A 12500-nucleotide genomic window follows, 5' to 3' on the forward strand; every position below is an offset into this window, starting at 1 on the left:
GGAATGAATTGAAAAACTTAAAATCCATAAAGATCAATACATCTGAAACCTGACGATGTTCTCAATTCAATGAAATAAGTGTACCAATACAAGTGCTCTACCTTTTAATATTTATGTTTACTTTTGAACAATAACTTTAGCATCATGGTTACTGAACAATCAGTAGACGATATATCGATTATAATACTAGGCTTCAGGACAGGCAATGAGTCACAACAAGACCAGAGACATCGAAGCTACCTTGCAGCGGAGTTCTCTTACATTTGGTCCACCCTCTCCTTCAGGGGGGAGTCCTTCGGGAACATGAATCCTATGGCGGTCGTCTTGAAGAATTTCTCCGACATGACGTACGTTTGGCATCTTCCGGTCTGGAGAGGAAGCAATAGCTTATGTTTATTTAATGTCTATATTTCTCTCTCTCGATTTTATTTTGTTTTTGTTTGTCTGATTTTTTTTTTACTCATGAGCCTCTGCATCTGTCTGTATGGTATGAACGAGTATGTATATAAATGTACATATATATATATATATATATATATATATATACTATATATATATATATATATATATATATATATATGTCTGTGTGTGTGTGGTGAGTGTTTGTATGTTCGTGTGCATATATATACGTACACACACATATTATTATATGCATATATATATTAACATATATATATATATATATAATATATATATATATATATAATAACTATATATATACTTATATACACACACATATAGCATATATACGTATATACATATATATATATATATATAATATATTATATATATATATGTATGTATGTATATATAAATAATATAAATATATATATATATATATATATATATATATATATATATATATATATATATATATATATATTCATATCAGACAGAGAAGTTCAAAAGCAAGAAAAAGATAGACAGGTAGAAAACAGAATAAGAGAGAGAGAGAGAGAGAGAGAGAACGAGAGAGAGAGAGAAGAGAGAGAGAGAGAGAGAGAGGTTTAGAATCAAGAAAAAGAACAGACGAACAAAATATAAAGAATAAAAGAGACAGAGATTCAGAAATAAAACACTCGCATCGAGCAATAAAACAGAGAGAGAGAAATAGAGAGAGAGAGAGACTTTTACCGCGGAGAATGACATATGCAGAAGCTGTGTCATGGCGGTCATGGGTCCTATGACGACGTAGCGTCCCGTCCAGAACCCGGAGATCTTCGAGCAGTCGACTTTTTCGTGTCTTCGGCCTTTCTCCACCAGCTGGTGCTTCAGTCGCCCCAGGCTCGTGTTGTCAGGGAACTCTGTTTGGGAGAGATGGAGACTCTGTTGGAGAGAGGGAGGGCTCTGTTTGGGAGAGATGGAGAACTCTGTTGGAGAGGAGAAGGGACTCTGTTTGGGAGAGATGGAGAACTCTGTTGGAGAGGAGAAGGGACTCTGTTTGGGAGAGATGGAGAACTCTGTTGGAGAGGAGAAGGGACTCTGTTTGGGAGAGATGGAGAACTCTGTTGAAGAGGAGAAGGGACTCTGTTTGGGAGAGATGGAGAACTCTGTTGGAGAGGAGAAGGGACTCTGCTTGGGAGAGATGGAGAATTTTGTTGGAGAAGAGAAGGGACTCTGTTTGGGAGAGATGGAGAACTCTGTTGGAGAGGAGAAGGGACTCTGTTTGGGAGAGATGGAGAACTCTGTTGGAGAAGAGAATGGACTCTGCTTGGAGAGATGGAGAATTTTGTTGGAGAAGAGAAGGGACTCTGTTTGGGAAAGATGGAGAATTTTGTTGGAGAAAAGAATGGACTCTTTTTGGAGAGATGGAGAACTCTGTTGGAGAAGAGAAGGGACTCTGTTTGGGAGAGATGGAGAACTCTGTAGAAGAAGAGAAGAAACTCTGTTTGGGAGAGATGGAGCTCTGTTGGAGAAGAGAAGGGACTCTTTTTGGGAGAGATGGAGAACTCTGTTTGGAGAAGAGAAGAAACTCTGTTTGGGAGAGATGGAGAACTCTATTGGAGAGAGAAGGGACTCTGTTTGGGAGAGATGGAGAACTCTGTTGGAGGAGAGAGCGGACTCGTGTTTGGAGAGATGGAGAACTCTGTTGGAGAAGAAGAAACTCTGTTTGGGAGAGATGGAGAATTTTGTTGGAGAGGAAAGGGACTCTGTTTGGGAGAAATGGAGAACTCTGTTGGAGAGGAGAAGGGACTCTGTTGGGAGAGATGGAGAACTCTGTTGGAGAAGAGAAGGGACTCGCTTGGGAGAGATGGAGAAATCTGTTGGAGAGGAGAAGGGACTCTGTTTGGGAGAGATGGAGAACTCTGTTGGAGAGGAGAAGGGACTCTGTTTGGGAGAGATGGAGAACTCTGTTGGAGAGGAGAAGGGACTCTGTTTGGGAGAGATGGAGAACTCTGTTGGAGAGGAGAAGGGACTCTGTTTGGGAGAGATGGAGAACTCTGTTGGAGAGGAGAAGGGACTCTGTTTGGGAGAGATGGAGAACTCTGTTGGAAAAGAGAATGGACTCTGTTTAGGAGAGATGGAGAATTTTGTTGGAGAAGAGAAGGTACTCTGTTTAGGAGAGATGGAGGATTTTGTTGGAGAAAAGAATGGACTCTGTTTGGGAGAGATGGAGAATTTTGTTGTAGAAGAGAAGGGACTCTGTTTGGGAGAGATGGAGAACTCTGTTGGAGAAGAGAAGGGACTCTGTTTGGGAGAGATGGAGAACTCTCTTGGAGAAGAGCAGGGACTCTGTTTGGGAGAGATGAAGAACTCTGTTGGAGAAGAGAAGGGACTCTGTTTGGGAGAGATGGAGAATTTTGTTGGGGAAGAGAAGGGACTCTGGTTGGGAAAGATGGAGAATTTTGTTGGAGAAGAGAATGGACTCTGTTTGGGAGAGATGGAGAACTCTCTTGGAGAAGAGAAGGGACTCTGTTTGGGAGAGATGGCAAATTCTGTTGAAGAAGAGAAGGGACTCTGTTTGGGAGAGATGGAGAACTTTGTTGGAGAAGAGAAGGGACTCTGTTTGGGAGAGATGGAGAACTCTGTTGGAGGGAAGGGACTCTGTTTGGGAGAGATGGAGAATTTTGTTGGAGAAGAGAAGGGACTCTGTTTGGGAGAGATGGAGAACTTTGTGGGAGAAGAGATGGAACTCTGTTTGGGAGAGATGGAGAGCTCTGCTGGAGAAGAGAATGGACTCTGGGAGAGATGGAGAACTCTGTTTGGGAGAGATGGAGAACTTTGTTGGAGAAGAAAAGGGACTCTGCTTGGGAAAGATGGAGAACTCTGGGAAAGAGGGCGAACACTATTTGTAGAACGCTGTTGGAGAAAATGAAAGTACTCTGCATGGGAAAGAGGGAGATATCTGTTTGGGAGAGATGAAGAATTTTGTTGGAGAAATATTTCTTTTCGGAATATCTATGACACTCAGAAATATTTGATGCGTGTCTAGATATTTGTTACTTATTAAATTCATTGGCATCAAGTATATATTTGGTTTTAATACGAAACTGAATGATAATATTACTTGTTATTTCATTCTTGTAATTGTGTTATTGCTCTATTCAGTTGTTCATTTTAATGAGGGTTAAGCTTAATTTGGCTTGAATCATTCAGTGCTAACTTAATTACTTGTTAAAATATTACTGATCGAATCAGCTGCTAATTTGGCTACATCATTACAATTCATCATCAGTACCTCACCACAATCTGGAAGTTCATCACCAAACTTCACTCTTTCATTCATCATTAGAACTATGTGATCAGGTCGTCCCACTACTTAGACAAATCATCAAACTTCTTTTTGTCACTCATCACTGACAGCTTCATTACCACTCATCATAATCTGTAAACAGATCATCATACTTCGCTTTTGTCACTCATCACTAAAAACTTCATCACCAATTATCATAATCTCTAATAACAACCTCCTATTTCTCTAGATCACTCATTACTAAAAACTTCATCACCACTCATCAGAAGTTGTAAACAGGATATCATACTTCGCTTTGTCACTCATCACTAAAAACTTCATCACCAATTATCATAATCTCTAATAACAACCTCATATTTCTCTAGATCACTCATTACTAAAAACTTCATCACCACTCATCATAAGTTGTGAACAGGTTATCATACTTCGCTTTGTCACTCATCACTAAAAAAATTCATCACCACTCTCATCACAAACTCTAAAGAGATCACCAAACTTCTTTGTATCACTATCATTCAAGACTTTATCACCACATTCTCATCATAATCTGTAATTAGATCATCATACTTCCCTTTTGTCATTAAAAACTCAAAACTTTATCACCACACTCTCATCACAATCTCTGATCAAGTCATCATACTTCCTTTGTCACTCACCACTCTAAACGTTATCATCACTCCATCATCACTGTCTCCAGACATATCATGATATTTTTTGTTCCTCATCACCCAGACTTCATCGTCCTTTTGTCCTCACTGTCTCCAAACAGATCATCATATTTCTCTTGTCATCTCCTTGTCACTCATCACGCAAAGCTTAATCACCATTTTATATCACAGCCTCTCGACAGTTTATCGGAATCACTCACAGTCTCTAACCGGATCATCACCATTTGATCATCACAGCCTCTCAACAATTTATCAGAGTGCATAGTCACTCATCACTCATTGCCACCGCCCCCTCACCACAATCCCCAGGTAGAACATCGACCCCTTCGTCGTGCATATGGGCAGGTCGGACTTGGCCAGCTCGTGCAGGTTGTCGAAGGGCAGCTGGAAGCTGGGCAGGATGAGCTGGCCTTCAGGTTCGATCTGTAGACCGTCGAGATGACTAAGGTCGCCAGCATCCAGATCCCGGCTACAAACCTGACGGAGTCGCCAGCGAGGAGGTCAGGCAGGGCTGCGTTTGAGATTTGGGAATATGTTACATTCTTTGGATTTTTGAGCTCAACGTGGGACATTGGCTTTTGCATCAGACAGTCATGATTTGTTGCAAGTTTTGGTGGAATAGAGTTTTATTTTATTCATTTTTTGAGCTGCCGGTAAAAATCCGCAGACGATATCACTGAAGCTTCAATCTTGCTTCTGATTGGCTATTGAAATCTGATACTTTCTTTGGCTTTGATTTTAATTTGGGTCATCGTTCTTGCAACATCAGCCATGATTTGTTGCAAGTTTCAATGGAATATTTTTTTTTTATTTTATGGAGTTGACGGTAAAAATCCGCAGACGATATCATTTAAAGCTTCAATCTTGCTTCTGATTGGCTATTGAAATATGATACTTTCTTTGGCTTTTGATCTTAATGTGGGTCATCGTCTCCTGCAACAGACAGCCATGGTTTGTTTGCAAGTTTTAATGGAATAGTTTTTTTATTTTTTGGAGTTGACGGTAAAAATCCGCAGACGATATCCCTGAAGCTTCAATCTACGCCTGATTGGCTATTGAAATATGTTACTTTCTTTGGATTTTGAGCTCAATGTGGGCCATTGTCTCTTGCAACAGCAGCCATGGTTTGTTACAAGTTTCAGTGGAATAGAGTAAAAAATCCGCATGCGATATCATTTAAGCTTCAATCTGGGTTCTGATTGGCTATTGCCAATAAAATGTAAACTCTACTGGGTGGTAACTAACCTATAAATATTCCAACCGGTAACCATTAATGCATCGATATCGACTGCAGATTTACTGCCAACTTTTAAAAAAAAATTGTCTTTTAAACTGAGTAAGCATATTTGACAATTACGCCCCTTTACTCGAGCTTAGAACAGACATGAGAGTATTCACTCTTAGCAGAGTCACAGGTGGATGTTGGTAACTTTCGTTTTGCGATGATAAAATTCTAATTATTTAGTGTTCAGGGAGTTTGATACTTCAAGCTTTGATCAGATTTGAATGTTCGTATAATAATACAAGTGACATAAGTAAATAATGATATCATGTTGAACAAGTGATTTCTTTAACATTATAGTTACTATGTAATACAGTCCTCGATTAGAGTATAGATACACTCTGCATGCATTTTATTTTGTTTAATAAATTGTTTCAAAAAGCCCTGTGAATTTTAAAAAACGTCTCAAAAAGCACTGTAAATAAAAAATGTTTCAAAAAGCACTAAATAAAAAAAATGTCTCAAAAAGCACTGTAAATAAAGATGTCTCAAAAAGCACTGTAAATTTTAAAAAGTCTCAAAAAGCACTATCAATAAAAAGATATATCACAAAGCACTGTAAATTTTTAAAATGTCTCAAAAATCACTGTAAAATTTTAAATATGGCTCAAAAAGCACTGTAAATTAAAAAAAAAAAAAAGTCAAAAAAAACGCACTGTAAATAAAAAGTATATAAAAAGCACTGTAAATTAAAAAGGTGTTCAACAAGCACTGTAAATAAAAGCGACACAAAAATCACTGTAAATTTTTTTAAACTTTCTCAAAAATCACTGCAAATTTTTTTTTTTTTTAAAAAAATGGCTCAAGTAGCACTGCAAATTTAAAAAAAGTCTCAAAAGGCACGGTAAATAAAAGACTCAAAAATCAGTGTACATTTTTAAAAATGTCTCAGAATGCACTATAAATAAAAAAATGTCTCAACAAGCACTGTAAATTTTAAATGTCTCAAAAGTAATGTAAATTTTTTTTAAAAAAGCCGTAAAAAGCAAAAAGGTCTCAACCACACTGTAAATTAAAAAAAAAAAGTCTCAAAAAGCACTGTAAATAAAAAAAAAGTCTCAAAAAGCACTGTAGACAAAAAAAAGTCTAAACAAACACTGTAAATTAAAAAAAAAATGATAGCACAGTCAATTTTTCCCCAAAATATACATTATTCTCAATTGTGCATGCAAAGCACACAACTAACGATGATTATTCTTTAAATGCACTGAAGCTGTGTCCTACTAATAATTGTTATTCTTACATTGGTTGAGCAATGTTCCTAAGGTCCAGACAGCTGATTTAGCTACGCCGCTGCCTGAAGCGCTGGTGGAGACCTCTGTTGGTGACTCTTCAAGTGATTAGGTAGATGATCTGTTGCTGTTATTTGGGAGACATATATCATTTTGCAAACAAGAATTGAATGTATGTATGTATGTATAAAATATTATATATATATATATATATATATATATATATATATATATATATATATATATATTATATATATATATATATATATATATACATACATATATATTGAAAAGACATTGCCAATATTATTGTTTTTTAAATTCGCACAGATTCAGTTGATAATTATCAAATCACGTACATAAATGTGATTGTATTCGTAATATTATGTATGTATCTATGTATTGTTATTATAATAATTATCTTTATTTATAATATAATAAATAAAATAACATACATATAATATAATTATTATAATACATATATACTAATATATATTTATTTATATATATATATATTATTATAGATAAGATAGATAGCTCGATAGATAAATAGATAGGTAATAGTATATATATATATATTCATATATCTATCTGTCTATCTAATGCGTATCTATCTATCTATCTATCTAACTATATATATATATGTATATATATATATATATATATATATATATATATATATATATATATATATATATATATATATAATATACCCCCAAATAAATACCTTTGTTGTGAAGCAATCCAATGATATCCCTTTCCCACCAGGTAGTAAATGACGGTAACCAGAAGGAATGCAGCCAGCATCAGTATCCAGACCTTTATAAGTTAGGAAGAGAGAGAGAGAGAGAGAGAGAGAGAGAGAGAGAGAGAGAGAGAGGGATGAGCAATGTTGAAAGGAAGGAATATCTTTCATATTGTTAAGATAAACAACGATTAATTATTTTGATACTTATTAGTTTAGCTCTTTAAACTTATAATCATTTACAGTCATTCATCCCTTGAAAGGATGTCGCGTAAATTCAGTTTAACCGTTCAATCTTTTTTTACTCCCTTGAAGGGATTGTTTCATGAATTCGATTCCCTCTTTATCTGTTATAAAGAACACTTCACGAATTCAAGTTAATCACAGATACATATACCACGTAGACACACATACATATGTGCATATATGTATGTGTGCGTATATACTACACCTATATATACATATGTATGTACAAGCAGCTAATCAATCCTGGCAAAATAATAAGAAAAAAACTTGTCAATCCAGTACCTTAAATGACTATAAATTATCAGTCTAGGACCCTACAATGGACACCCTTCAGACTTCAAACAGACCAATTAAGCCTGCCCAGACATTAAAAAAAAAACTATACTCTGTTTTTTTTCATCTGTCCATCCACCTGTGGTGTTTTTGTATGGTAACACTGCGTCCCGGGCTTTAGATAGTTACACTAATTGTAAGATTTAGTTAAATAAAAGGATATCTGGGTGTACATTTGTAACTGAAAAGTGTTTTAATAATTTACTGTATGCGAATTACACCGTTAATATTCGAAATAGGATATTATTATAATCGTTGAATGTAAGCTGAATGTAACTATCTAAAGCCCGGGACGCAGTGTTACCATACAAAAACACACAGGCGGATGGACAGATGAAAAAAAAACAGAGTATAGTCAATCCAGGACCTCACAATGAACATCGTTCAGACTTCCAAACACCACAGTCAATCCTGCCAAAATCATTTTTACCATCCTCCAGACTTCAAACAGACCAATTAATCCTGCCCAATTATTAAAAAAAAAAAAAAAAAAAAAAAAAAAAAAAAAAAAAAAAAAAACAAAAAAAAAAAAAAAACTTTTATATCCAGGACCTCACAATGAACATCCTTCAGACTTAAACCAGCCAAAAACAATCCTGCCAAAATCAATTTAAAAAAAAAGACCAGTGTCACCAGTCAATCCTGGAAAATCCTTCCATGTATCCTTACCGAGACAACGAAGGGTTGCTGAAACTGCTATATTGGCTACAGTGGTGGCCGGGCGAAGGATGCAGTCACCTCGTCCATGTAGAGGTACTTGCCGATGTCCACGGATTCGAATCGCTGCGGGGTGAAGGAGAGGGCCAGGCCCGTCATGTCCACCTCCTGGATTCGGAGATAGGTCATAGGTGTGTGTGAGAAGATGGAAAAGAGGGTGTGTGGCTGGCGACTTCATCCTAAAAAAAGGCTTGGTGATGACTGACGGGGTCACGTCTTTGGAAATCATTAACTAGTAAAAAGAAAGGTGTATCATGTGTATAATTATGTATGTATATATGTATGTATATATAATATATATATATATATATATATATATATATATATATATATATATATATACTATATCTATATCTATATCTATATATATATATATATATATATATATATATATATATATATTATATATATATATATAGATATATATATATATAGATAGATATATATATAGATATATATATATATATATATATATATCTATATATATATATAGATATAGATATATATATATATATATATATATCAATATATATCTATATATATATATATATATATATATATATATATATATAGATATGAATAACTTGATCACAAAGTATAAAACGTGATGCTATGTATAAATAAAGGTTTTTTACCACTAAGGAAAAAATGAAAAAGCGAGATAGCCAAGTACTTTCGGTCCTGTTCGGAACCTTTACTGAGGCAAACTGATTTTACAGAAAACAACTGACACTACAATATTAGCAAGCAATAAGGGCGATTTTCACTCTACAGAAAGGAGGAGCTTGCCTGAGGGTAAGCCACACCTTGAAGGATACACGCAGTAAACAAGTGATTTTCCCAGAAAACAGTACATTTTGAAAAAACACGGGAGCATATACAATTTAATATCATAAATATTTACACAAAATTTTCCTCAAAAAACATTATTATTAATGAAAAGACGAAAGAAAATATAAATATATATATATACAAATCGAGCAAGAGAAAGAGGGAGAGAAAATATCGAACCAGAGAGAGAGAGAGAGAGAGAGAGAGAGAGAGAGAGAGAGAGAGAAATAATAACTATATTCATGTGGGACTAATTTATTAGTTGTTCATTTATTTTAAGGTCCTTCTATAAAACATCTTACAAATATATAGTCCAAATGGTACATTCCCAGACTAAGATTTGGGTTGTTTTTATTAGTGATTTGTATAATTGCCGATTCCAGTAAATTTCTTGAAACATAATCATTAGATCTAGCAATTACCGAAGTATCACCCCAGTTAATTACAATGAGATTTTGTTTTTCACTCAGATGGACAAACAGTGCAATTTTGAAGTCTGGGCTGTTCTAACTGAATACATATGCTGCTTAATCCGTACACATAAATTTTTACTTGACTGACCATCGTAAAACGATGGCAATAATTACAAGGAATTTTGTAAATGATGTTGTTATTTGTTACGGGACTATTCTTAATTAGCATATCTTTAATGGGTATGTTATAAGAGAACACTACATTAACATTAAACGATTTAAATATTGATTTTATGGTTTCAAATCCACGAAAATAAGGTAAGCTAAGTACATTTTAGGGATTTCTTTTTCATTAATAGCAACATTATAAAACTTTTTGTGAGTTTTTAATAACCTAAATCAATTAAATGAGGTGAGTAGCAGAGATCGTTTCCTATCTTTTTTATGTATTCTATTTCTATTTCAATTTTTTCTTCTATGTTCTTACGCGTTTGCGTTATCACGAGTCCAACATATCTGGACCAAGAAATAGAATACATAAAAAAGATAGGAAACGATCTCTGCTACCCACCTCATTTAATCGATTTATGTGTGGCTTCCCTCAGGCGGCTCCTCCTTTCTGTAGAGTGAAAATCGCCCTTATTGATTGCTAATCTGGTAGTGTCAGTTTGTATATTAAGCTTTCTTTTATTGACTATGTTTTTTTTGTTTTCTTTAAAATCAGTTTGCCTCAGTAAAAGGTCCGAACAGGACCGAAAGTACTTGGCTATCTTGCTTTTTCATTTTTTTCCTTCGTGGCAAAAAACCTTTATTTATATATATATATATATATATATATATATATATATATATATATATATATATATATATATATATATATATATATATATATATATATATATATATATATATATATAGATATATATATATTTATATATATATATATATATATATATATATATATATATATATATATGATATATATATATATATATATATATATATATATATATATATATATATATATATATATATATATATATATATATATATATATATATATATATATATATATATATATATATATATATATATATATATATATATATATAGATAGATAGATAGATATATATATCTATAGATATATATATATATATATATATATATATATATATATATATATATATATATATATATATATATAGGTATATATATATATATATATATATATATCTATATCTATAGATATATCTATATCTATATTGCTACATTTATTGAACGCCTCGCCTTCCCAGCAGTTTTTATTAATATTAGTTATAAAAGAAGCAGCCATGCCTTCTCCTAAAGCAACTGATTTTGGGGAGAGAGCACGTCGTAGTAAAGAATTTCCGGTCTGACGGAAGCTTATGGTAAGAGAGGCAAGTCACAAGAGTAGCTAGGCCTCGAGATGGATTTTAGGGACCTCTACAATAAGAACTCTTTCCTTCCCAATTTGCTGGTTGTTGTGATCACTTTCAGGCAGTGCCCGAGGCGGTGTATGGAAGCCCCAAGTAATTAAGTGAGAACCAGTATCTCTCTCAGTCGACTGCAGTTCGTGACCTCGGACGGATGTCCAGCCAGCCAGCCTCCCAGACTTAAGCCTAACGGCGCTACTGGCGCGCCAAGAGACCGCCAGACCTGAGACCAAGCCGGACGCCACATTTTCTACAAAGGTCCACTGAACATGGCATCCAGGTACGTCTAAAAGTGTAAACTCCAAACCAGCACCTTTTACTACCATACGACTCTTGCTAATTTCATTTTCAAGTCTCACTTTATCCCTCCTACATCAAAGCCCTTTGTCCTCATCGGGCCACGTGCTTTCCCTTGTGACTTGTTAAAGACTAAGTCTTCAGTGCATACCTCAGTGAAACATTAGAGTTCCTTTGCCCCAGTGTTAGAGAACTAAATATCCGTAACTAAAGCAAGAAGTCATTTTTCTTTTATCTTGTGTAATCTGGGATCCTTTTCCAGATTCCCTGAGTCACGTGCCAAGTCTGTCTGCCCGCAAGTGTTGCATTACCCAAGATTATGAAACCAGCTTTTACGAATTCCATTTTGAGCCAGCTGTCATCCACTTGCGAGATATTATAAGTCCATGTGGGGACCCGTTGCATTTACTTTTCTCCAGGCCAGTACGAGCCTCTTGTAAATAAATAGCTGTAAAGTAACTAGCTGAGTTTCTGGCGACCTTTCCTCTAGAGTAAATTATCACTATAAATCCTTTCTTACGGTAAGTTCAAGAAATTCACTATTTTTTCCCTCAATTATTTCTGTTTACGTATCGGAGTTCTTTCAAG

The sequence above is a fragment of the Macrobrachium nipponense genome, chromosome 23 (assembly GCF_015104395.2).
Source record: "Macrobrachium nipponense isolate FS-2020 chromosome 23, ASM1510439v2, whole genome shotgun sequence".
Taxonomy (NCBI): domain Eukaryota; kingdom Metazoa; phylum Arthropoda; class Malacostraca; order Decapoda; family Palaemonidae; genus Macrobrachium; species Macrobrachium nipponense.